The sequence below is a fragment of the Monomorium pharaonis genome, chromosome 3, assembly GCF_013373865.1.
Source record: "Monomorium pharaonis isolate MP-MQ-018 chromosome 3, ASM1337386v2, whole genome shotgun sequence".
NCBI classification, from domain to species: Eukaryota; Metazoa; Arthropoda; class Insecta; order Hymenoptera; family Formicidae; genus Monomorium; species Monomorium pharaonis.
In genome coordinates this window covers 8,408,978-8,434,653 of record NC_050469.1, presented here as the reverse complement: position 1 = coordinate 8,434,653, position 25,676 = coordinate 8,408,978, and the positions used below count along the sequence as shown (strand labels likewise).

The following is a 25,676-nucleotide window of genomic DNA, read 5'->3' as shown; positions in this document are numbered from 1 at the left end:
TTTGTTGTTAAAATTGATCTCGATCAAGATTTTTTACCCAAGTGTATTAAGATTAAAAATAAAATCGTCGATATAATGTCTCTCATGATTGAAAAAATTGTGCAAGTAGAAACTTGCTTTCTCATAGCTTTTAAGTGTGAAATTAGATTTGCATATTGCTTTCTCATAGTTTTTAAGTATACAATTTAGAAATTTGCAAATGACATTTTTTTTTAATTTTGACTTGCTCATAGAGGAAGCTTCATATATATTGTCATATATATTGTCAACAAACATTTCTTTATCCAATTATGTTTGCATTCTACATGCAATTTCGTTTGTATTAAAAACTCTTTTCCCCCCCTTTTTTAGGGTAAAGAGACATGCGTTTATGCACACCTAGCAGTAGGAATACGTATTCTTAATTAATTAACATATATAGAAGTTTATCATTGATTGTCAATTATAAATTGACTAAATTATTTGTTTCATAGATTATATAATACATAGATTTATCTCTTTTTGTATCTCCAAAATTAATCATCCAAATCTTAAACAATTATTAACGAACAATTCTTTATACAATTGAAAGATTTGTTCAGAGTGACAAATACTACAATATATCCAAAATAGTTTATTTTATTTTTTATGGGCTACACTTCAAGTCTCAATAATTAAGACTTTTCTCAAAATGATGTTTTTTGACAATTTAGAATTAATTAATAGCAATTTTTCTAAATCTATCAAAATCTTCAGTCTTTTCTACTCGTATTTTATATAAATTATTTCGTAAAGAAATGGTTAATTAGATTTGAAGTTATAGAAATTTCGGTAAATTTGGCACATACACACACACATACACATAGAGTCATTTTTTAAAATTGCGTTTTTACGACGTTTAAGAACATTCTGTACACATTGGCAAAAATTAAAAAAAATTTTTATATGAAAACAAAGCTTCCTCTATGAGGAAGCAAAAAATGCCTATCGGATGCGTCGGTTTCCATCCCTATTCTTATTTCGTTCTTTAATTTTTTCCAGCATTTGCGGAGAGATTTAAATCATAATAGCGCGGTGTACGAAGCTGCGAGTTTTTATGAGACCGCCATTTATCTGTATATTGTCACAACGCGCGTCGTGCAATTTCATGTTCAAAATATAAGAGAGCGGGGAGATTTTTCACGAAGAACTACTACCAATTTCTTTTAAACAAGCAAAGATTTGGGTGCATTTAGTCATAACTTTATATTCCGACTTTCGCCCTATAATTTTAGATTATTACGCACATTCGACTACTATTACAAAGATAACCTAATGTTATCTTTTTTGACTAATTTTATTTTTATTGATATCTTTCACAATGTTTCAAGAATATATTATTTTAAAGTTAATTTTTTTAGGTCATTAAAAGTGGTTTTGTTTAATATTGTAGACGTATTCAAAAACGTTAAATTTATTATGTTTATTAGAAATCTTTAATATATCAATATAAAAAATTTTAGTAAATATTTAAGTAATTCATAGGTTTTATCATATATTTATACCATATATTTAAATAATAAACACTAGAATTATGTAATGCGAAACACAACAGGCAAAATAGAACACACTAAAATATTTTTTAAAAAGTAGAACACATACTTTTTGCTGACGACAAGAGCGCTGTTCATTGAATAGATATACTCTTTTAACATATTCAAGCAGTGTACGTATATGCTAGCTTCATATACGTTTTCTAAACAATTATTAAACATTAGATACATTTAGAAAATATACGAACTAACGTGCTATCTGCGTAGATTTTCTAATTCAAATTTACTTGAGAAGCGCAACTGATTCGCAAATATCGCAAACTGTAAACGTTGAACGTAAACGATACTGTAATTCCGCGGTGTAATTTATCGGTGGTGTGCCCGCCCTCGGTACCACTTACGAGCGAGGGGCTTGCTAGGACGAAGGGTGGTGGCGGCACCCTCAGAAAGACTCTGCCATTTCCGTTTACCCTCGGTTTCGTGGCGCTCCGCTGTCTCGTCCAGGCGTCCCGAAGTCTGCCCGGAGTTTTCGGTTAGTAGAGTTAGTGCGCTGGGCTGGCCCTCGCTCGATAGTACTCCTTTTCCCTTCCAGCTCTCCGACCCTCCCGAAACAGTCGAATCAAGTGGCGATGCTTGCCTTCGTAATTGGCAAAATGGAATCGTGAGGCCGAGAAATATGGCAACGTTACGATCGTATAGAACCATTATCGCTTACGACATTGATGCATACGCGAAATCTCCTTCGACGAGTATTCTTATAATATCGAATTATATTCTGCAACCTTTTATTGTCATACTACATCATGCGTAAACTTTAAATTAATAAAAATAAAGATAAAATCTTTTTGAATTTATTTATTTATATACCTTTGAAGTTTATTTCGAAAGAATTTACTTTTATTTTTAATTATACTCTTAAACGTTTGCTACTTAATGTTTAACAAAATAATAATTTAGAATTAAATGGACCAAATTAAATGCATTTTCGTAAAATAAAACACACAAAAGAACGCTTATATTATATAAAAAAAAAAAATTCCCGTTAGCCACGATCATTCAACTGTCTCGCAAACGTTGCAGTGCCAATTTTGTCTCATGTTAAGAATTATTAAAACTCTACAATACAGGTTTCCGCTGACTCATTCGCAATTGGACTGATGATCGGAATCGGTCGTCAAAAGCGCGCGCGATTCCAACGCATTCGCCGCGTCAGCTGGACGCTCGTGAAAAGCCAGAGGTATTTGTCATGCACGCCGATGCACTGATCGTAATACACTTTTAGCGTTTCGAGGTGAAAGCGAGCCATTAGAGCCGAGGGCGGCGATGGCGGCGGCGTGGCGTACCGTTTCTCGGATGCGAGAGGAATGGCTCCCGGCACGGACCGATTCGACCGAATGTACCCTTCTCTCTATCTAAACGGCCTCGAAAGACAGCTCGGCAGTTAAGCGCGGCGAAATTGCAAATCGAAACGTTTTACGCGGGCAATGAAAGGAGTCGGGGCCCGCCGGTTCGATTACGGCTCTGGCCGTAAACTCGTGACCCGGGAAATATACGTGAATGGGAATGAAGAGCAAGAGCGAGCGAGCAATCGTGGCGATCCGCCGAAGACAATCACGGCGGATCCCGGATTCGCGTATCGCGAATTCCTTCTTCGATTACTCCTTCTTCCTCTTCCCCTCGACCGACGTGCTCGTCGCCGGCACGTTTCGATGATCAAATTCGGATTCGTCGAATTTTTTGCGACCCGAATCGAAAGTTCCTCCGTTCGTCGCAGTCACGTCTTTTTTTTTTTTTATGCCCGACGTAATAGGAGATCGGCGCAAATAAATGACCCGACATGTAGATCTAGCTTATTAGATTTTCTCGTTGTATTTTTCATATTTAGTGTGACTATTATTGAAAAATTCATAGGACGATTTCACTTCGTGTGTCATCATCATCATCTGCGAGTCTCGTCGAATAAAACAGCTAAATCGCGCGATTTTGATGGCCGCCGTAAAACTCGCCGCGGCTTTTCCAAGTGAACTCGTGCTACTTCTCGCCCGACGACGCGTGAATTCGATGTTACAGCCCTCGCTTCTCCCGGATTTATCGTCTGTTTCGAGACATCGACGACGCGTCAACGGGATGCCAACTCGCGCTATCGTCCGCCGGATCGGACGAAATGCTCTGGGAACCGAAGGGCCATTGGGCGCAAGCCCGTTTTAGAGCGCCGGCGACAGCTGCCGCCGATCGTGTAACGAAAATAAGAGAAACCGTTGTCGACTCCTTTTCCCTCTACGATCGAGGCAGTGAGTAGATGAAGGCGCGCAATGGGATCTCATAAACCGTCCGGGACAATTCTAACAATGGAACTCGAACTTTGCGTCGCGAGACGTGATTTCTGACGTGAAACAATTCTTAAAACTAAATCTCTTGCCTAAATCCAAATCTAAGTATAAATATTGATGTATACATTAGTGTATTATATATTCCATAACTCACACAAGCAAAATAACAGATTTATTGAATTTAATTATTATTCTGAGTTCTATATTATTTAAAATATTTTAATTAAAGTTTTTATAATGAAAAGTTAGCAACACGCGGAGATGGCTTCCTATATATATATATAAACAAACTTAATATTATGTATTACGACATTAGAGTCAGCGTTCGTCTTAATGACATTACGTACTTAAGAGAAGCGGAAGGAAAGAACGGGGGAGATAGACTCGGCGGAAAGAAGATTCATAAAAAAGAGAGAATTCATTTATCCTGACCTCCGGCTTACGTTTCATTTGACATTCCGCCCGCTCTAACTTCGTCTTCTTCTTCGTCGTCGTCGTCGTCGTCGTTCGTTAATATACACCGCGCGCTCGCGCTAAGGTTGTTGAAAGTTCAGCGAAAACGAGAAGCAAACGGTGCGGGACCGCTTATTATGCGGGGAATATTAAAAAGTCGCCAACTTGTTGAAAATCTTAGACTTTCTTTCAAACTGCTTTCATATGCGTTTCATAAAATGACCGCCAAGAGACAGCGTCAAGAAAGGGGAAAAAAAAAAAAAAAAAAAATCGATGAGAATTCTTGATCGAAGAAATTGAAGGGATTATTCAACTCTTTTTTTTCTACGTATATGTATATATTAATTCTATTGTAATGACGTTTCGCAAACCATCGTCAAATACTAATAATGAAAGAGTATACGTATAGATTGTGCAGAGTGGCGATGAAAAAGCTGGAATGAAATTCAGAGGAAGAATTACGGCAATCAGTGAAACCTTTTTCAAGCAATGGCACTTAAAGCGGAACAATTAAAGTCTAATTGCTAATAATGGATATTATTATCAATAAGATTATTGAATTTGTACCTATCTCGTGATCGCTACCCTCGGTCCGGCACGATGTGATTTGAAAAACAATTTACGTTTCGGAACTGTGGCGGGATGCGCTAGCGATTTATCCCTAATTATGGATGGGTCGATAGCGTAGTGGCGATAGTAGGTCACGGGATATGCAGCGTATCAGACAGCTACAGTCTATCGATTATTATTCGTGACAACAGTGTGTTTCGTAATCTCTCAGGCTCCTTTGATAGGCTCGATAGATCAAACCCGATCGTGGCTTAACTCGCGTAATTTTGCATCGCGGGAGAGGAGATTTACGATCGCTACGACCGACAACGTGGATCCCCTTTAATAACCGATCCTCCCACACCCCCGGTATCCCAGCCTTCTTCGTGCTTACCGCTCTTCTCCGCCCGCGGGGCTTTTGTCATTTGTACGCGCGATTCACGACCGCCTACTTTGCGATCTGCATCGCCAGATCGTAGATTCGCATTACCAGATAATGCGACAATTATACATCGGAGTTTATACCGTGTCGCAGACGGCGGGGAGGAGAAATTCTGCGCGGAAATCAGGCTGACAAACACGATTCCCGATGAGTAATGTGTTGTCGCGCGAGCTCGAGAGCCGTTTTCCAAATCCGTTCCGATTTGATCGGATCAGAAATCGATAAGCGAGAGCGCTCGGTCTTGCCCAACAGATTATCACGATTGGCCTGGATTTGTCTGGCATTTAAAAAAATACGGGGTACTCGTTTCGAAGCGTCGCCGGAATTTTTACTCTCTCTCTCTCTCTCTCTCTCTCTTTCTCTTTCTCTTTATAACCTTTTTTGTCGTAAAAATATAAAAGAGAATAACGTTCGATCAAACAAAATAAAACCGAGTATTATAAAACCTGGGAATCTGAATTATTTATAATATTTCGTAATACACACCGAACATATGATAACGCAAGTTTTCACAGAATATAATATTTACGGCACTACAAAGTACAAGTACATAAATGCACGACCCTCCGCGCGTTTATGTACTTTGTAGTAGTGCTGTAAATATTATATTCTGTGTGTCGAAGCGTGTTTACGGTGTCCGACGTCGTTTTGCAATTTACATGCGCCACGCGGATTATGGCGGCAAAGCGACAGAGAGCCGGAGACCAGAATTACCGGCAAGGATTAGTTGAATGATCAACAACAGAAAATCATAATTTCCTTTCGGGTCGGGTCAACGTGATCGGTCAGGGAGTTATCCAGAATCAGCTGTCCAAATTACAGGCTGACACACATACACGCAAACGCAGTGTGACGTCAACACAAAGCCAGATGCGTGTAAACATCGGCCATGCTCGGCCGACTATGTCGCCGATGAATCATTCCCGAAGCTTTTACTCGACTAATTAATTTGCGGTCGCGCCGAATATTTATCGAATCCACGTAATTGCGCGATTTATAACGGATACGTTGGTACGCCATAATATTATATCAAGCACGGTGCATTTTTCAATGCACCTCGTGTGTGTGTAGCAATTAGATTAAATTTTTTTTTCTCCGCGCAGATTGGAAACCACGTCGAGATTTCTCTTTCATCGAATTCAAATAATGGACCCGACCTCATGTCCTTTTATCCTTACCGATTTTTACTTATACGTAATGTGGGGCTTGCTCGTTGAATCGTGCTCGCCGCGATAACCGCGAAAAATGGATCAATGCGTGCTGTAATGATGATCGCCGATAGAAAACTGCTGTTTTCGCCCGAGCGAACGATGGTTCGTGCGATTGTACGAATGTACGAGATGATCGAAAGACACTTGCTTTTATAGATTATACAAAAGAAATATCCTTATCGAGGAAAACGTAAACGTGGGAAACATTACATTCGAATCGCGGTCGATATATTCGTGAGTTTTTCCAATGCCTCTGGCGTTTGTACAACGTTAAATATTTTGTTTACGCGAAAAATTGGAATTTATTAAAAATTCGCGTTACGCTTAATTTCACGCTAATTTTAGTTTCAGTATCCCGTGGTCCCACGTTAAAATAATATTTTACAACCACCGTATCGAAAATAATAAAGGTAATTCGCATACATAGAAGCTTCGCGAGATTTGAATGGCAAAAAATGTTTGATTCGAATGTTTTACACGTATTTTTCGATCGCTGAAGGAATATTTGGCGTTACAGTTAGAGGTTGATTTTTCGGATAAAAATGTTTGTCGATCATCCCAAGCAAACGCGCATGGCACACGGGTGCTGAATAAACTGACTCGTCCGTAGAGACGAGCTCGCGTTAGGTGTTAACGATGAATTGTGGCCAGCCGGTGGAAAACCAAGGTCCCCACTGGGATATCAGAACCCAGACTATCGCGCGCACTTTTGCCGTGCCTTCTAATGGCCGCGCGAGCAGCAGCAGTCGTATCCGTCGGGACGAAATTCATTTCTCAACGAGATCAAACTCGCGCGGCCGTTAGCCGAACGAGCTGAATTTGGCAATCGAGTCAATCTCCCGCCCCGAAAACAAGCGCGACTCGACTTGGGGAATCGAAATTCACGTCGGATTCGTATTGCGCGGGAGGGGGAGGGAAAGGGGAAACATACGCAACGAGACGGGGTTGCTTTTATCCCATCCCAAATGGTCCCATTCGCGTAGAAAATATACGTTATGATCCCGCGATATTGGTTATATCTCCGTTAATATTTCTTGTGGGATTTGCATCGGCGCGAGATCACGTCCGGCCAGAAATTCTCGCGTTATTCCCGCAACTATCTCTGGCAAAAAAAAAAAAAAAAAAAAAAAAAAAAAAAAAAAAAAACACGAGCTACGAGTCACGATTCGCAGAGTACCGTGTCCGGTGCGTTGATACAAAACGATCTCTACGAGTAATCGTAAGACGAAATTGGTTCGCGCTCAAAAAGAAGTCAATTTCCAGCGAGTTTTAACACTAGAAAATTTATCAGCCCTTAGATACCTAAGAGATTCTCGATTAACTTTCCCAAAGCTGATTAGCTTTCAAAAGCTTCCCTCGTCCTCCGGTGTGGAATCGTTCAAGTCCGATTTAAGTCGATTTTATCAAAATTGATTCTTCAAGATCTACAGCCGCTCTCGTCGTCAACCTCAGATCGGCCAAACGTCGTTTTAAGACGTTCTCGGATAACGAACAATGATCGTAAAGCTCGCCTTAATGAACGCCGGTCGCCTCCGCCGTCGGCGCGGGCGTTTGTGGCTCCGTCGGTTCCTTATCAACATTAGCCAGCGAGACGCGAGGGAGAATAACATTGGCCTCTGGCGAGTAATATATCCATATTTCCCGTCATCCCTTAATGCATTATGCATAAGGGTTCGATATATCCGACGGAGGTGTGGTGCGCGGGTGTAGTACATATTCGTGTGAACTCTGCATATCTCTTTTGTGACCCGGGCACGAGAGAGCGAAAGCGCGCGTGCCGTAATAGCGGGGCCCGTAAAACCGCGCACCTACATATATATATATATACGTATATAGTGCGTGGGTTAATAATATTTGATAACCGAATATAAAAGTCCCTTTTAACGTGACCACGTAATTGGCGTGGGTAAAGGGTGCGCGCGTTCACCGACAAAATAGAAAAAAAAATTATCCCGTCGCGCCCGTAGGAGAACATAATAACCGAATTATCTGACAGATGAGCCATCGCGTACTGCCAATATTTGCGCCCATTAATTCTACGTCGGTAAAACACACGCGCTCACGCCCACACGCGACACTGCAAGTTTAATTATTAACAAAGGGAATCGGATGTGCCGCGAGATATAACGAGCCCGGAATTGAGTGTCGTAAATAAATGAAATTTTTTTTAAACGCTACTAATTTCGAGCTATACGTAGTAGTAATTATCTGGAAACTATACGCTCTATCGAAAATTTTATTTACGCTGCCCCGTGCAGATTATATCATCGTTAAAATGGCTGCAATATTAATATCTTAATTATACGCTCGTTGTATATTATGCTAATACGCTATACGTATGTACATACGTATATCGCTTAAAACGTAAATTTTAGGGGCGATTACACATATATAAATAGGATGTGACATAAGCATTGTGCAGGGACCGTCATGCATCGACTCGTTGTAAATGCACGAACCGATTCGATCGTCCATTTCTACTTCTACGGCCGACTAATTCGCGGATCTTCCACTGCGAAATTCATTTCAGCGTCAACGATGATGGATTGCCATCACATTGGCGAAATTCATTTTTTACACGATCAGCGACCAATCGCTGCGTATCGCAATTATATTTCTCAATTTACATACGATGTTACAAAAGCCGACGAAATTAAAATAACTTTTCCAAACGCTTTTAATTACTTTCAAAGCCCTTCTCGACAGAACCTTACACTTTAAAATAAAAATACACACTTAATATCCTTTTTTGATGTAAAGCCAAAAATAGAGCTGCATCTGATATTGGACTTTTGAAATATTGCAAAACTTGTTGAATGTTTTTTTTTTACAATGATAACGATAGGGAGCGTAGATGGACAAGGTAATTCGAGTATTCACTAGTGTTGTAAAGAACTAAAATCAAATGGAAAAATACGAACGTCGAATGGCGGGCCTGGCGGAATATAGGTCAAACTGGAAAATAGCAAAAGTTCCCCATAGGACACTAATCTGCGGAATGTGACCGTAATTTCAGCCAAGTTCCGTAATAGCTTTGCGAAACGAGATATCTGGATACCAGATAATGTAGAAAATTTGGTTATTAAAAGATACTGCCATTTAATCGGAATAAAGCATCGACTAAGTTATACAATTCAAGTAAAATTCTACCGTCAGAATTGGAAGGAAAAATAGACGGGCTGAAAATTTCGCCCGTAAAGATAAAAAACAATGATAAATAAAAAAATTGCAAAAGTAAAAATAAACGTGGACCAAATTATGAGAAAAGGAGAAACAGCATAATTGACGTGACAACCTTCTATTGAAAAAGAAAATTAACTAATATAGATGTCAGCTGTCGTTACAAAAATGTTAATTTATAAGAATAAAAGGAAAACGTAAGAATAAAAGAAAACAGAGCCGCATGGAGAAAATCGCGAGCTTTATCCGTAAATTTAAATTCAATTTTGTCCTTCGAATAGATATCGAGTGATATCGTGTTGCTTGTACTCGCGTGAGTATCGCCAGAATTTTCGAAACTTTCGCAAAAGTGGAAAATTGTTTGCGCGGTACCGAGGATAAAGTCGGAGATATTCCAATAGACGGTACCTGCAGGTTCCCGGGCGACCACCTTTCGTCCCTCTCCCATTTTAGCGCGACACGTATGTATAACTAGAAGTACCGCGTCCCTCCCTGCAGGCGTAGTTTGTGGTAAGGCACTGTTGGCCCCGCGGGTGCCACAACTCAATTCCCAAGCATTTCGGTTGATTTACAGACCCGGTCGAGGTAGAGGCAACTTTACCTCGCGCTCTTAGATTCGCTCTCCCTCCCCCTCCCCCTCTCCCTACCGCTTAAGGGTTCGCTAGGAGGCAAGCAGCGTTCTTCATGTTTTACGTTTCTTCAATGTTTCTTTTGTCGGCGATATCGCCTGCTCATCTCGCACGGATGCGAATATCCGTCCGCAATATTCCTCTCTTAACGTTACATGGAGTCATTTATAGAGGTTTATCTTTAAGAATATTTAAACAAGAAAAAATCATTAAAAAACAAGTTGTAATATTTCACAAGCGTTAGAGATAATATAGATAGATAATTTAGTGTTGCAATCCCCAACTAGGATAATGTCTTTTGGAACTATCAAGTGAAAGGTTTTATCGAGGGAATATTTAAGAGTAACAATTAAAGTCCACACTTTAGACTTTAGATAGAATGATGGCTCAGTGTAATCTATTTTCATTTGTATTATTTCAAACTCGTAGGCAAATGATACGCAGTTAGAAAGAAGGTCAAGCGTGACACGGAAGGCAAAAATAAGATCTCAGGTTTCTTTCAAAAGATAACGATGACAAATCGTCGTAATGATAGTATCACAAGTGGAATTCTTGGAACTGGATTTCAGGGTCTAGTGACACGCCTCTTTGACCGACCGATCTCAGTACAAAGGATTAGGCTCCGGTTTGGCTTAGACTCGCAATATAAATACGAGCCGCGAGTAGGAGGACATAAAGGACAGAAAGGGTTGCAGGACAGTACGCGCGTAGGTGGGATGGGCGAAACATGGGCGGGGGGTTGGCGTGCCAGAACAGCGTGGCACCCCACCCTCGCGCCATCGGCAACCCCTTCGTCGGCCGGCCACCCTCCGTCCGATCCCACGCTCAATACTCAGCAGCTCCGCGCCGGCTGGCACCGCTGCACCCGGACGGACGCAACGACTGCAGGGTATACTGGGTGACGATCGCGACGCGGTTAACTAGCTCCGGATAGTGCGAAGAAATATTCCCTTTAACATCAAAATGAAATCATAACACTTTGAAATCTGTTCTCGAGAGCGAGGATTAACGACCAAATGAGTCGCTAGTAATCTTGCTTTCAATGAAATATAATAATTAAATGTATTATTTTATTTGTGTTACATGTTATTATTAAAAATTAATATGCACAAATAAATATGCGTTAATTCAATGTATTTTAATTATTCCCTATTGTAACCCAATATTTTATTTGCTATATTTTAATTCCACACCAAATCTCTCTTTTTCATTAAATTGAAATAATTAATTCATAAAAATAAGATATTAAGACAGAGACGTTATTAGAACAAAATCATAATTTATACAAAACATTACACCGAGAATAACCTAAAGAAATTAATATAAAATTCTAAATTATTATACAATTATCAATCGAATAAAGATTATTACATTATAAAATAAGGTGCATTTTTAATAACAATCAAATCATCGATACATACAAAATGTATCAAATATGTATAAAGGAATGTTGAAAAAAATGGAAGTGATTTGTAGGGTGATTCGCATAGAACGATCCGGAAGGATCCTCGTGGAGAGAAATGATTTGTCATCGTCCCGCTTTTTCGACGTGCAGACATAAATTTCGCGGAGAAGAGAAAACAAGCGTGCTATTTCCGCGAATAGCCTTTGTCAAAAAAGGCATTTAAAATATTTGTAGTTTTATCCAAAGTGCATCTGTATTGTCTGCACTGGCGGGCGTACGTGTTGTTTGCCGAAATTATTGCGAAGGCTTATTGTTAGACGAATCGAGTACGAATATATTTCCATATTTTACACATAGTCATATTTTGTAATTTATTTTAATTAAATCTTGCATTTTGCGCAATTTTGTTGTTATTATCGAGTTTATCAAATGCTCTTAAATTTAAAATATAAAAAAGTGAAAAGCAATATATTCTAAAGATAATTGCTGGGAAATGTTGTATACATAAAAATTAATATCTTTGTAAAAAGCTGGACGCGTGATATTTCTATGCGAACGTTTATGAGATGAAACGAAAGTAGAGCATACTTTATTTTGCGCCTTTTTTTCGAATGAATAAAATACCATCCGGAAAAGTAGCTTCCGCAGAAATCTTCTGTTTTTCCCCCTCTCTGAATGCTTACGGCCTTTTTGACGTCAAAGTCAAAGAATAAAGTTGCAACGTACTCAAAAAGAAAAACGGGCCTGCGAAAACGTTTGAATCTCCCGATAAACAACGTCGTGTTTATGAAAAGTTTTTCAGACATTCCGCCGCGCGGTAAACACATCGATGCTTCTCTTCCGCTATTCGCGAAAGTTCAGTTGCAAGTTTTTCGTTTACGTCTTAGCGTGTTTGCAAGCGCGGCGTGGACTTTACAAATGGTTACTCCTCATCGAACGTAAATCACGGCGCAGGGTGCCAGTGAAGTCGTTCCCGCCTCCCTCGCGGAACTTTTGAATTCGCACTGAATTCATAATTTAAGTAACCGGACTTCGACTTCTAACGTTCCGACCGAATCACATTCACGTGATTCACAACGTAATTACGGGGAAATCGAAAAATCAATTCCAGCATTTATTATCGAGGTACATAGATTTCTAGCCGGCGAATTATCGACTTCTCGCAAGTTCCTCTTTTAATTAACGTCGTTACGTACGTCCGTAATGAACGGTAGTAAGAACGGATAATTGAATTGTGAACAAATGTTAATTGTTGATAGATGAAAAATTATAATCCGAGATCTTTTCATACTCGTGAGTAATGCGAAAATAACTTGCGAGTGATTGACCAAAAAAAGCGAATCATCGAATATGTCAGAGCGACGAAGATAATGAAATTGCAAGATGAAACAACGGAAGATAAGAAAAGAAAAACAAAGCGCCAAAGCGATAATATGCAACATGCAAAAATATTTGATTATTCTATATATTTTATTTAAATTAAATCGTCTCGAATATTAATTTTGACCAAAGAATCGCCCACGGAAATCATAAAATTTCGTTGGTAGATACCGATTCTCTCCTTTCAGTCGAGATCTGGTCTTTTGACGACATACCTTTTTCCGAGGATTTCTTCCCCTTGGTAATTACGGGGCAAAATAAGAGTAAGAAGCACGCAGTCTCTGAAAGGACGGAATGCTCGGCAGTCTAGTCTTAAGAGAGGTACGGGCGACGTAGGAGGGCGGACGAAAGACGAGCAAAGGGAAGAAAGGGACGAGGGGGGAGGAAGCGGAGAAAGAAAGCAGAAGAGAGAAAGCGTGAGAACGAGAGGTGGTACTCGGAAAATGCGCCGATGCACCCCGCAATGCGGCATGGCTCCTGATCCGATTGCGATGCCAGTGAGCGTGCCGAGGTGAAGTCAAAGGGTCTAACTACGAGACAATACCTATCGATACTCGGCACCCTCGCGAGATTTCATCCCCGTGCATTCTCCAATCGCACGCGGCGGAAACTGGCGTCGGCGTGCTTACCTCATCTCATTTATTTTCTTGTTCTCTTTCTGACGAAAAAATATAATTAATTTTCCAACTCATAGATCTACTTTAAATATGAAAATAAGTTTTGAATAAAAATTATAGTTTTTATTCAACTTATATCTTACATTGAATTAGTCCTTTGAAATTAAATCAACTGACAGTATTAAAAAAAAAAATGGAATTCAATGTTTATGGTTGTAAAATTCTAAAGTCCTTTTCGAAGCGAAATACACTTTATTGTGTACAGTTTGTAATTTATTTATTTTTATATTTATTATTTCAAGGATTGATCGGGTGTATGTAGGATGCAACAATGACGCAAATCGAATTTATTCTGACGCGATGAAATTTTTCCGCATCGCGAAACGGAAACATGGGATGTGGAAGGGTTTTGTTTCAAGCGCGTGTACCTGTAAGACGATGCCTGCCGGTTTGAAAATATATATTTGCGGAATTTCACGATAAGAGGCTTACGTGTATTGCGACAGGCTCGCATGAAGATTGAACGAATCGCAGAATTTTTTTACGGAATGTTCAAGCTTTCGATTTTATACGCGCTAGTTGGAAAAGAGAAAGAAATAAGGGGACCGCACGTGCTCCCTCTTCCACGTTCGTACCTCGATTCTCCGTACCCCGATTCCAACGAATCGCGATTATTTCCCCCGATTTTGTCTCTTTCGAACGAAGTACTGTAGAAACCTAAACATCGCAGATTGCGTCTTACTCCACGCAATCCTGTACAATCGCTTTCGCTCGTAGGAAAAATCCCGTTTTCTCGTCGAAACAATGCGCGAAAGTAAACACTCGTGCTAGACAAAAAAAAGAGAGAGAGTTCCGTATTTCAGAGCCGTATAACGGATCATCGAGTCTCATCGTTCCGCGGGCTGAATAGAACGAGCGTGGAGCCTCATACGGTGTTCTCGAAAAGTGGACACGGATGGGGGTCATTCCGATCGTAGACAATAGAAGGCGCACAAAAGGACGCGGCAAACGTCGAAGAGGATTGTGGAGAAGAAACCCGGGGATAGCGAATATCGAAGGGAAGAGAGTACAATATAGAGGAGACAAGAGATAGAGATAGAGAGAGAGAGAGAGAACGAGAGAAAGATGGTCGACGAGAGGAGAGGCGGAGAATTCGCTGGTGCTTGGAATCCTGTAATTTCTGCGACAAAGCGAGCTGTCCATCTAGCCAGCGCTAGGTGGCACGTTTCTACGCCGTCGTTAGAGCAGAGGGTTATTAGATCGTGGTGACGAACGAGTCATGCTGCGTGCATCCTGCAACCAGGAGGAGCAACGATGTTGCAAATATCTACGGGAGAGCGTAAATATATATATATATATATATATATATATATATATGTATATGTATGTATGTGTGTATGTATATATACACACAGCATATCATCTCATACTGTTATGTCTTATATCTTAGGTCGTGCGACAGCTTGACAAACTTAGAATGTAAAAATTAAGGATCAGAAGACAAACATTTTTTGGAAATGTGTAAAATTTTCATTAAAAAAATTCAAAAGTATAAGGGGGACTGGAAAGCAACGTTTCTATAAATAATGTAAATAATGCATTATACATAATGTACTTTTATTATAATTTATTATTTATTCAATAGTATAGGCAACATGATGTCCAGTCTGTGGTTCTTTATTCATTATTCATTTATTAATTCTCTAATTTTCCTTTCTCAAAAAAGCTGAGGCTTTTGGTTCTGTAATATGACACAATACTAATAATCGACATATATAACTAAACAAACGCAAAAAAATTAGAAAAAAAGGGGAAGTACTACCTCCATCGAATTTGTCCCAGGCTATTATTTTTTCCAATCATTGGAGTACTTCTTACAAAGAAAAGGATTTGTAAAAGTAACTGATGTCTGAATCACTTTAATCCACATTTTTCGAATCAAAGTCGATTAGCTTCTTCGAGAAAGGATTTAAAATTTAATTAAATGGACGAGTATCGTAGAAAATAATGGCAATTACATTACTGAATAAGTAATAGATAATATTATTTACAAAAAATACGTAATATTTAGTTTTTTTAATAAAAATTGTTTTTTAACAAACATTACTTTTTGGTTTCCCTAATATTATTATCTTTTAATGTAATTTTTCAAGAATATATAAAATGGAACGGAATTTATAAAATGGAACCCGTCCTCTGATTATAATAATAGCTCGGGATAAAATGTACATATAAAATTAATTTGCACGCTTAGGTGAATCTACGTTGGTGTTCATTTCTTTTTCTTCATTTAATTTTGGATTGTAGCACCATGGTTTCGCGATTTTGAGATGTGAATAGGATCCGATTACGCGCGTTTGTATCCGGAATATCAGAAATTAGGTCTTTCACACAGGAGCGGTGTCCGCTGGTAGTTGGTTCGCGTGCTCGATCGTTATGGCGTTCGATGCGGTGCGCGCCGTGAAAGAGTCATGGACATCCGGTACATGAATGACGTCCAATTTCATGGGACAATAGTTACGTAGTGTCTCGTGCGACAGCCACGAGGGCGAGGAGGGACGTGAGAGGGAGAATGGGAGGGAGACGGAGGCAGGTGGATGGGGCGCGAGAGAGCGAGCGAGGGAGACAGAGGGCGGGAGAGGAGAACGGCGGAACAGATCGCTGCTGGCGGAATTCAGATGATAGAACCATAGAGCCGTAAAACCGTACGCCGATACGAATGGCTTTTCTAAAAGGGGGAGAAAAAGTCATTGCGCGCTATGTCAACGCGATCGTGACCGATCGTCACTGACGCGCGCGTCCGTCCGCCGGGAATCGAACGGATAATTCGCGACGAGAAGTCGGAAAAACGATCTTTCCGGTGGCGGGCCCGTCGTAATTTGCATTTTGATAGACGTGCACCTTTTTCGATGCCTCGACGGCGAAATTTATATGTCGGCGCGAGAACGATAACGCGATATAATCTGCATCTCGATGACGGAGCGCCGATAAATATTGCAACGAGATCTCCCTCTCTCTCTCTCTCTTCCTCTCCCACGTAGCAACCTCGTTAAAAGAGATTAAGTTAGACATCATCGCAAATACATTTCGAAATTACAGATGGCACGTCGATGCTGCGAACTAATATATTGCACGATTTTGTTTTCGATACGGGCGTTCTATCCTCTCCAGTTGAACTATCGCGATGGCATTAATATTCGAGATACAATTGAATTTTTGTTGTATCATTAAAACAAATCTGATTCGCTACGTAGATGCACGACAGTTTGCAAAAATTTTATGTGTTTCTGCCGCGGGCTATGGTTATCGTCGTTATCATACCATTTTTCACGACAGCTGTTGTTTTTTATCCGTGGGGTAACTCGTTTTTTAGTGTATCGCATGTGTTTCACGAACGAGATAACATTATCCTCAACAAGTATTTCATTTTTTTTTTTGGTTTTGTCGAGCTCGAGAATCGATTCCGCTTCGATGGGAAACGATGTCCGACGCTATCATCGAGCTCCTCTCCTGCCGTCGGGATCCTTACGAGAGAGCCTGACGTGTATTATGCGCGGGCATACCACTTAGGGTGTCAACCAAAAAATACTGTCGAGACGTAACAATAGTGAATTGAGGGTGGGAAAGGAGCGACGATCGTTTCTCACCATAAATCACGGGTCAAAGATGATGCTCCCCCCCCCCCAAAAAAAACACTGTCGCGCGCGCGCGTATCCCGTTTTTCCCCTTTCCAAAAAAGCTTTTCACACTTGCAAAAAATATATATAGCTGAGGCTTATCAAATCAAAGGATTGACTTATATTAGTTTACTTACATTAGTGGCGCTAAAGCAATTAATCATCTTCGACGGAGGTGGCGCGTCTTATGCACTTACCTGCAAGAAGAGACAACAGTATTGTTAGTTATTGTGTGTAATATATTTCTTGTACGTATGTACATACATCGCACATTTTCAATATTTTTGTAGCATTACTTAACTAGTCAACGAACAAGTAAGAAATTCACGATATATATCGTGAGTTATAGGACGTATGTAGAAAAGAAAAAATAACCAATCGCTGAACACATATTAATAAACTGTATATTTACTCTTTAAAAATATCATACGTTACTTTTAAAAAATAAGGAAAAAATAACATTTTTTAATTATAAGAGTGAAAAACACGCAAAAAGCACTAGTAAATAACCGTGTAAAAAGCGTGCAAGTTTTCATCATAGAAAGAGATAGAAATGCAAAAAAAAGGATTAATTAAAAAATAGCTTTAACAATAATAATTAAATTATTAATAGTACTGAAAAGAATTAAAAAGGTATTTAGTATTTACTTAGGTATACACTAAATATGAAAATAAAGTGCTCTAATTTAATATTTGTCGATACTTGAATGTAAATAATTATTCATGATCTCGCGAAAAGGTAGATATTCTCCTTTTTTTACATAATTACATTTTCAAATAAAAATTGATATTTTAATCAAATCTGTATAAAAGTGAAATCTAAAAAGAGTATCAATTAATTCATAATTTATTATTTTAACGTCTTATTATTTTAATATTTTTCTTAAATAATCATGATGATCTGGTGGCGACTGTTTAGCGACTGGTGCAGTGACGCTGCAAAGAATTATAATACAGTGCTGAAGAGAAACGCGGTTAGTTACGGTAGATTACGCGCCACTCCATATATTTTCGCGTTTCGTTTTTCTCTGCCAGCCAGAGGATATTACGAGCGCGCACGTGTTGCAGAAGATAACTCAAAAGGATCACTCGTCATTCGACTTCACGAGACGAGGTATGTCGCACGACGATGGACGTACGCGAATTCCGGCGCGGAAATGCGTCGCGGCGGTGAATTCATTGTTCCACTTCCGTCGCCTCGATTTCGCCCGCGAGATGTTTGACATTCCGTTGCGTCTCGCGTCCTCCCGCTGCTAAACCAACTAAATCATTCGTCCGCTTCTATCTTGTCCGGAATTCGGGCCGGGAATCGATTCGATTTGCCGATGGTGCGTCGTCGCGCGAGCGTCACCGAGGTCGTTTCCCTTTGAAAGGTCCCATTAAATTCGCGCGGAGTACTAATAAAAATCGACTATAATATTAGCTTTATGCCCACCGAGCGCGCGCATTTATTAATTGCCCGGGATTCGTGCGTGGCATATAAATGGAAACGTTATGCGCGCCTATCGCATGCGGACGTTTGTTTGCGCGATTATCATACCTCTTCGGTAAACAGAATAAATCATCTGACGTTTTCATTTTCCGAGAAATCCGTACGAGATCAATTCGTGCTCCGCCGGCAGATATACCGTCCTTCCGAAATCCCGGAATGGAAAATCGTTAAAAATACAATTTCGCTTCGGTCGCATGGCCAAGCGCGATTCTTCCGGATATCTGCGAATCAATTCTATAATTGAATATCCCGGAGAAATCGCATTTTGGTAAACAGAATAAATCACTTGACAGCATCGGCACGCGGCAAAAGCCGAGTGAAATCGATTCCGTATGTGTGTCAAATGCCTGAGCGCGATCCACACGATCAGATCGGATTACATGCGGTCTGGATGCACAATCATCCTAAACTTTAACAATAAATAATTGCTATGTACCATCATATTATTCATTTCCAGAGAAAATGGGGGGGTAACAAATTTTTCAATGTCAAGTTTATACAAAGTCAAACTTTATTTCCCGAAAGTGATGTGCAACTTTAAATATAGATTGTCGAGTTTTTGTTATCAATACTGTGGCATGTTAGCAACGAAATGGACAATTAAAATATTTGCGATTTTACATTTTGATAGAACAAAGTGGAACTGTTACGAGTTTACGAGGGCAATAAAACCGGCCCGGGGTTTCGTTACTCGACCGCTTTTATTACATTTCTTTACCGATATTTTATGGCCGGTCAATGCGGCTCATCGAAGTCTCCTTTCGGATAAATCAAAGAAGCTACTTACGGCCCAAATGCTTCGTAAAATATTACATAAATGTAAAGCGAATGACCCGAGATTGTCAGTCAAGCAATATATGCGATTTCGTACAAACATTGCATATATAAAATTAACTCCATTTCACTCTCTCGCTTCTGAATCTTCCAAATAAGTCGATGAGTTTTTATTACAATAAAAGCGAAAAAGTCTTTTTCAATCAGAAAGTAAACAAAAAATCATGTCTTCTAACAGATTCAGGAATAAAGGAAATAACATTACATCTCTCTCACGAGACACAAAACAATATGATCATTTAGTTATCAAACTACGAAACACGTAGCGAAGTTATATGAAAGCGACACTGAGAAGAAAGCGAGTGCTCGTACCATTTTAATGCTGATCGATCCTCTGGGGGATGCGCACAGACGTTACATGTAAAACAACGAAGAAAAGGACACACGCCATGTACCGGTGTGGTAAACAACGAATTCAAGCCGCAACACCTGCTACTTAACGCTCTCTCACTCGTGCAAATATAAATTATTCATTCAGCGTACACGCGGCGGTGTCTCGGCGTGAATCTTCTGTTATTCGTGGCGTTTTGTGTTCCAGCCCGCTGGCCAATTCGACTTGATGTTAACTGATACGACAAGGTGGATTATAGGATTCCCTCGGTGGCCATTACGAGCCATACGCTTCACGCATTAGATCGACGGAGATTTCAACTCTAGCACGATATTCGTCATTTCCGCAAACTAGGATTTCGTCGTCTAGGTCGCGTTGGCATAAAAAGTTCATCTTTATTCTTCTTACTGTATTCTACTTGAATGTTTTGTAAATAAAGACAAGCTTATCCTCGTCGTGACTGATATTCAGAATGGCATATATAATTAAATAATTCTTTTATTGTCGGCCTAGAGTCGATAATATTTGCTAGAAAACTTTTCTCGTCACTTATTCCCGTATCTACAATGTTAGAATATAACGATTTGTTGACGACCGTTTCGTCGCGAACAACAATGTAATTGTGACGAACGTTGCAGCCTCGGCATCCCTGCGAGTCTGTCAGCGTACTCGTGCATAGGGAAATCGAAACAAACGGAATGTAAAGACTTGGAGTGTCGCCAAAATCTTGGGGGATTTCCGGGTCGGAGATTTTATCGCAACGGTGACCGTAGTGACGAACGTTTTAAAATTTAAGGGAAAAAGACGCGCGTGCCCGATTTCACGTGACAGACATCCGAAGATTTGTGTTTTTACGACCGTAATGCTTACGTCGCGTGAACGTGTGTACAGGGTGTTCCGGGTTTTATTTTCAATAAAAGATTCTCACGGTCATTTGAAAAGCATTATTTTTAACGGGAGTTTGAAGTCGCAAAGACCATGCATAAAAAATTTTATACCTTTCCTACGTTAAATTTCGCACACACAAGAATAAGCGAGACTAAGTCTCAGGGTTAACATCGAGCAATAGAAAAATACGTAGAAATTTAATTGGGAACAATTAAAACTGCGTTTATAATTTTATTGAAAAAGAATTTTGTTCGCGGAACACTCTCTTTTATGTAAATCTGTCTCTCTTGTTAAAAATTGACACGGCTAGACCTTCCTAGATGTTGACGTTGAGAAAAAAGCAGATCATCTAAAAGATGTGTTATTAAAAGATTTCCTGGTGGTAGAATGGCGCAATCTGTATATGTTCGGCTGTCCTTAGATCCCCGCCTTAAGATTTTCACCGACAAGAGGATGAATTCCGTTGTGAACGCTTCAACGGGGCTCCGTCATACGTGAATACTGCATTTTTACGATTCAATTTCCCTCAAAGCCCCCGCGAGTTCCTCGCATTCCGCTATTCTGGGCGCGTCGCGACTGCAGCGAGCAGCTTCCGATTTCCCGGAGAATGTCATCGTGAAAACGCGCCAAAAAATCGCGACGCCACCGGTCGACATCCATTACGTTCGTTCGGGTATCGTTGCTCTGAACACTCGGAGTTGTTGGCTCTAAACATATTATAGAGTAATTACATTTCTAGAAATACTGAGAAAATTATGCTCTACATTATATGTATTTTCTTTATTTTAAACGCCTGTCTTCAAAATAACAAATATAAATAAATAATTACATATCTTGCCTTTAAATTTAATTCGCTTAATATGACGACGTAAAAACTAACAATTTTCTCCTTCAGAATAAAAAATAATCAGTTTTAATTATTTTGAAACTTTATAGCAATACAATTTTTATGGGTCGTCAAACTCTCGTATTTTTCTCTTTTCGTATTTTAAAAGAGAATAATTTTATTTCGATTAAAACTCACAATTTATCTATATGCAAATGTTTAAGACAAAACAGTATTTTACTTGCGTAAAGGTTAACAGAAATATATACACGCCTGTTTTTCAAAAATGGATTAACGTACAAAATAAAACGTTCATATTTCAAATCACACGATGTTGAGGACTGAAACATACACGGGTTCACTCGTTTTTTTTTTGTACGCTCTCCCCGAAAATAATTACCCAACATCGAAGTAAGTGATCTCCATCTCAACTTAACCGTTCTCGTTTAACGCTATGTGATCTCGCGGAGCAGTTGCATTTTCAGGACGGTTGGAGAACCCGGCGAGCACGCGCAAAAATTTCGCATATTACGAAAGTTCCGGCGGGTAGTTCGCTCCGTGAAGCGAAACGCCTCGTTAAGTTCATCCGCGTAGCTGCCGGCAAGCATCGCGCGTCGAGCTTACAGCCACTCTCACGAGTGGCTCCGGCCTCTACATCAGCGACATAACGCGGGGGCGATGCTCGCCCCCGTCGTTGTTATCTCATGTTTTTACGCCCCCATAAAAAGCCCAATCTGCTTCAATAAGTTGGAACACGGGCGTGAGATGAACGGGCAGGCAAGCGAGCGTAGGTTCTCCTTCGATGCGCTCGGTCTCTCTTCGTCTTTCCGAACGTCGCCGCTGTGCGTCCCCTATACCTCTCTTTTTCTCGCCTGATCTCTCACGCCTTTGGTCCATCGCGGCTTGACGCCCGTCGCACGAATGAGAACGGTATGAATGCAATAACGAGCCGGCATTGTCGACTCTTTTGCGAGCGATATTATCTTCCCGTCTTCGCCCGTGTTATCGTCGTCGTCGTCGTCGTCGTTGTCGTGCATTTTCTTTCCCCTCCCTCCCTCATTCAGCCCCTTACTTGCTTTGTTCTGCACGTCGGTTTTTATCTCGACTGACGATTATTTCGACGGTACTCGCCGAACAACGACTCCGTCCATCTGGCTGTGACGCATGACGGTATCTTCGCGCGGATAAGTCTCGTTCGCGCGTTTTCTCTCGCTCCGTCGAGATCGCGGCAGATTTCAAGAAAGACGCCCGTGAGAGATACGCGAGATAATACTGCCCCGTCATCGCCAGCCAACGTTTCCCTAATTACCGGAAGTAACGACGCAACTTTGAGACGTGACGAAAAACCGCGAACGACTCGCTGCGTTTCCGCAAAAGAGTAGTAGCGCGCGGATAAGGGCTTCGTTCTAAGATCCCTCATCGTGTAGAACAATATTCGAGTTGGCGTCGTTCGTTGGTATCCTAATGATTTCAAAATGCTCGCGCGACAACAACATTCGCTCGAGTCTACGTCCGTTAGTTATGCCAATTATAGAAAATTCATATTCCGTTCATCGTAACACAAAATATTTTGCATCGATTAAAAATGCCATCAAAATATTGATATTAGATCAGATTTTTATCAGTAAATATTGTAACTTTGTATTTATCATTTCGCATATGGGAATAATATTGTATAATAGATCATAGAGTTATACACCGCAAACTGATCCCTAGGCAAAATATAGCGTTTGTACAGCTCTTAGAAAATAATATAGATATTCGCATATTCCATCAGATTCGCGCAAAAATAATAGCCCGCAGTAAGAAGGTAGTTTAAGCGAAACATTGTTATTTCAATAGTTATGTAACATAATAGTTATCTATATTCTCGGTTATTTCGATATTAAATTAATTAAACTGTATAAAATTAATACTTGACGCTAGTTACGATAATTAGTTACTTTGCTTCCAACATTTTCTTTTCAACAGGCTGAAGAGATAAAAATTCACATTTGTCAATGTTAAGCTTTGCAAACGCGAACGCAAATTCAGACATGTATCCTCAGACGGTTTACATACGACGGCAATTAAAGTTATACATTTGCATATTATATATGCAAAGCAAGTATATGTCACGACCGGGAAGATTAAACGAGCGACGGAGATCGACGAGAGAGATCTCCGCTCCAGAAGATTCGCACCCTGCAGTTATCGTCGTCAATTACCATTCTCCGGCCGGAATGGCCACCTCTAACCCAGTTTACGAGGATGAATACCGTCAATTCGAGGCGGTCAGCTATCTTTACTAAATTTTCCACTCGGAGCCCGTGCGATAAAGTAGCCTCTAACCCACCACGACACTAACGGGGAGGAGGGGGAGGGAGAAGGGAAATGTATGCGAAAGTAGATGGCCGACTTCAGCCATGCACCCGAACCTCGGGTATACCTTGGGGTAGGTAGGTAGGTAGGTAGGTAGGTAGCACTCAGGTCAGTATCCACGGCCGCGCTAAGAGCGGTCAGCCTACGTGGCTAAGGCTACAAAATCGCTCTTTTCCAGGCTTATTCTGGCATGGAGAAGCGGCCTGTTTCTCCGTTTCTTTCTTCTTCTTTCTCTATTTCGTCCCGGTAGATCCTTGCCGACCTACAAGGTGAACTTGTTCAACAAAGAAAACGCGCGCGCGCGAGACCAGCAGCTCGATTCGAGAACATAATCTCTCCATGGTGTCCCTCGACCCCCGATATCGAGTGACCCGTATTTCACCCCTCTCGCGAATTATTTACGCGAATCCGATAGCCACTTGTTTTGTCCGACTGGCGACTCGATTCTCTTTTTATAACACACGCACTTGATACAAGTAATATCTTTAATTTATTCATTCACTTCATCAAAGGTCATAGCCTCATATAATGTTTCATATAACTGCTGGAATAATAAAAAGTAATAAAAAAATTGCCAACGATAAAAAGTCTTTACTGTTCTTTTTTTTTTCAGAAAGATCGTTTGTCGATAGATAGTCGATAGTCGAAAGAGAGAGAAGAAAACGAGAAAGAGAGAGTGGTGTATTCTATCCGTTCCTCACGACGGTTTATTTCGCCGAAGCATCCATCGCTCGTCCGCGGATCTGGTTTGTTCGCCGGCAAGACAGGATGATGTACCGTTTTGCATGTTTCCAGTTCCGTCGTACATTTATTCCGCGGATGTCGGACGTTCCGGCGATCCCGTATGTTCCGTCTACATCGCGAAGATGTATTATATTTGCGATACATTCGAGGTCCGAGAGAAAGAAATAGAAGTCTTTCTATTGCGCACCGTTATAGTATCTTTTTAAAGACTCTCGTCTGGATGGGGTGTTCGTGACGTTTTATGTGAGTTTCCGTCTCCGACTGTATCGTTCTTTCTCTCTTTTTTATATGTAAAAAAAAACAAACGATGTTACCAACTATTTGACCCGACGGCAAGATTTTGATAAAACGTTCGCCGCAGGCGAAAAAACTTTGCTTCTATCGGTGAAGTGCGTTTCCGAGGGAAAAGACCGCGGCACTTTTCTTTAGACGGAAAAGTGCGGAAGTTCGATGGTAGCGGAAGTATAGGAGAGGAAAGTCGACGGAGAGGTATCGAATTTCCAAAACGTTTCCAGCGCACGAACTTGAGATTGTGTTCCATTTTCACCGTGCTATATGCTAAAAAGTTACTTCGCAACAGTTCGGTCACTCATGACTTTCCCACTGAATCTACAAAGCTATCATTTTAAGCAAATGAAAAAAAAAAATGTATACTTGCATATAAATATAAAATTTACATCTATATACAGAGGAAGATCTATAGAATATTAAGCTGAATGTTGTATCATGTAATGTAACATAAAATAACTTTTTATTTTTATTTCGATAAGTTAATTAAATTAAAATGCAAAAGAAGATCTCACTGATTAAAATTTC

The 25,676-nt window shown here is 40.2% G+C and overlaps 1 protein-coding gene and 1 long non-coding RNA gene across 2 annotated transcripts in view; both read right to left on the bottom strand.

Annotated features, from left to right (window-relative positions):
* The window catches only part of LOC105835619 (E3 ubiquitin-protein ligase MIB1), a 375,334-nt gene that overhangs the window by 54,352 nt on the left and 295,306 nt on the right, over window positions 1-25,676 (bottom strand). The window lies entirely within an intron of this gene.
* LOC118644836 overlaps window positions 15,993-25,676 on the bottom strand; it is a 71,560-nt gene continuing 61,876 nt past the window's right edge. Inside the window, exon 2 of the long non-coding RNA XR_004962629.1 lies at window positions 15,993-17,581. This is a non-coding gene — a long non-coding RNA (uncharacterized LOC118644836). The remainder of the gene's footprint in view (window positions 17,582-25,676) is intronic.